The following is a 2886-nucleotide window of genomic DNA, read 5'->3' as shown; positions in this document are numbered from 1 at the left end:
TCCGTGGGAGGCAGCGTGAAGTCATTCTGGTCCTCCAGCAAACCCCTCCAGCTGTCTGGAGCCAGCGCAGATTGTGGGACGTGTCTGGTGACTGACGGGGCCTCAAATCCACGTTTATGTGAGATGATATCGAGAGTTTTAATTTTTTTATGAGCAAGGGGTTGGGGGGAGGAGGACATTCCCAGGGCGGCTGGAAGGGGAGGTGGTGGTGCGTGCATGTACGTGTGTGAGACACATTTTGTCCCGTTGACCCCCAGCTGCAGGAGTCCTGTGCAGATAAAAACGGCATCCCGTCACCTCCGAGTGGCGGGGAGCAGCTGGGGAAGAGGTCGGACAATGGCTGCTAGCAGCTTGCCTGGAGCAGGGATGCTGTGGCAGGGCTCGGAGCTGGCCTTCCAGACCAAACCCTCTGCTCAGCCCCTCCTGCACATCACTGAAGTCCCCTCTGGTCCCTGCCCATTGGGATGCTCCAGGCTCAGCCCCTTCCTCAGCAGATGGTCCCTGGAAAGCTCTGTTGAGCTGGTCTTCTACTTCCCCAAAGGAGACCCCATGTGATGGAGTTCTTGAGTATGACTTCTCCAGCATCCAGAGCCTGCTGAGATGCTGTGGCCACTTTCAAACCCCACTGATCCTCCTGGAGAAGTTGCTCTCCTGCCCTGCAGCCTCCTGGGCAGTGTTTGGTGGTATCCACATGGGTACCCTGTCTGCAGATTGCTCTGCCCTGGTTTAATCCCTGCAAACCTTGACTCCTAGTCCTGCATAAGAACTCATCATGTCATTGAAGAGCAGGTCAGAGTCACCAATGATTTTCAGTTGGCCAGAAAATTGCCTGGTCCAGTGTCAGGCAACAGCAAGGCAGAAAGTGAGCCAAGGTGGAGCCTGGACACCTGCTGCTAAGTGTCCTGTGCTGGGTAGGATCCTGCTGGGAAAGGATCTGGAGCAACTGCTTGGCCAGGAAATCTTGGAAGAAGAAGGCACCTGCCTGCTGCTCATCCAGGACATGTTGGCACCAGGTGACTTCTGAAGGTGTAGGAGATGCCCACAGGGAGCTGGGAGCCACATACCATCAATATCCCATGACCAAGGCTGCAAGGTGGCCAACAAGGTCACACGTCACCATCCTTGACCATAGGAAGGGGACTTCCAGGTGGTGTCTGGCTCCTTTGGTCGGAAGATCCTGTCCCTGCTTCCCACGGGCAGTGGGGATGGAGCAACCTCTTCCCAAACCAGCCAGAGTGCCTGTGCACAATGACTCCTGCCCGGAAAGGAGGAGGGGGGCCGAGGCCTCTTTGTAACCCAATCTTGTCTGCATGGGCCCCTTTGTTGTTATTACATTTATTTATTGATCCCCCTTGGGAAAACCTTAGCAGTGCTGGACTTGCCGGGGCTTTATTAATGGGGGTGGGGGGTGAGGGAAGGGGAAGGGGGCTGAACAGAGCACTCGGACCATCTGTTCCCACCAAAGGGACGGAGCAACAATAGCCATGTTTATAAAACTCCTCTGCAACTCATTGTGTTTGCGAAAGGAGAGCTTCCACATCAAAGGCCGTTTCCGCTCCCGCTGCTCGGGGGCCCCTCCATGTTCTAACATCCTGCAAGGATCTCCCCATCTTGGTCCCCTCCTCCTCCCACAGCCCCAGCCGCAGGGTGAGGTGGCAGCAGCATCACCCATGGGGGGACCATGGTGGCTGGGGACACTCTGGCCAAAGGGAGCAGGCATCGGCATGCTCATGTCCAATGGTTCAGGGGGACTTTCCAAGGGGTGGGGGTTCCTCTTGGAAGCAATAAATCTCTACCATAAGGCAATGGATTGAGTTTGCCATGCACTGGCTGGTGGGCAGCAGACCTGTCCCCAAATGTTCTCATTTGGTCTGCTTGAATGGCAAGGTTTGTGAAGCTGCTTTGGTTTTGCTCAAATTTCAGATGTGGGAAAAAAAAGGAAGAAAAACAAAAAACAAGGAAGGAAGTGGGGTCTGGCCACGTCAAAACTGGCTGATGGGGTTCTTCATAATGAAACAACTGTGTTTGGCTTTGCTCTCGGATTGTATTAGATTATCTGTTACAATCAGACATGAAATAAAGACCATTAAACAGCAATGAAATATTTTGACTGAACCAATATGTTGTGTTTTTTCTTCCCAAACTGGTCTTTATGGACAAGATGAGGGTTTACTTCTGGCTCAGACCAAAGCTGAGTGCCTTCTTGGGGACTTGGAGTTGTCAGCCATCTCCTGACCACGACCTGGCCCTGTGGCTGGGGGACGGGCTGCTCTGGGGTGAGTCTGTGGGCTGGCGGTTTGGGACATGTCCAGGCTGTCACACATCCCCAGCGTGACCCTGAATAATGACACGTCACCTCCTGGGACTGTGGCTCCTTCCCCATCTGCTGGTGCTTTACAGCGGTGACTGTCTCCATGGGGTGATTCACACATGGGCCGGTGACTCTGCTGGGGCTTGTGCCACACCGAGTGTGAGGCACTAAGGGAAACCTCCCTTAGGGGATTTGGAATGTCCCAGTCCAGCCTTGGACAAAACCAATACCTCTGGAAGATGCTGCCAGCCGGCAGGTGGGCAAGACCCCAAGCCAGTGGCACTTGGATGAAAAGCTGGACATGAGCCGGCAATGTGCACTGGCAGCCCAGAAGGCCAACCGTACCCTGGGCTGCATCAGGAGAAGCCTGGCCAGCAGATCGAGGGAGGTGATTCTGCCCCTCTGCTCTGCTCTGGTGCGACCTCACCTGGAGCCCTATGTCCAGCTCTGGAACCCTCAGCACAGGAAAGACATGGACCTGTTGGAGTGGGGCCAGAGAAGGGCTACTAAAATGATCCGAGGGCTGGAGCCCCTCTCCTACGAGGACAGGCTGGGAGGGGTGGGGGGGGTGGGCC

The sequence above is a fragment of the Egretta garzetta genome, unplaced genomic scaffold (assembly GCF_000687185.1).
Source record: "Egretta garzetta isolate BGI_Z169 unplaced genomic scaffold, ASM68718v1 scaffold59, whole genome shotgun sequence".
Lineage (NCBI taxonomy): Eukaryota > Metazoa > Chordata > Aves > Pelecaniformes > Ardeidae > Egretta > Egretta garzetta.
Note: the sequence above shows the minus strand (reverse complement) of the source record.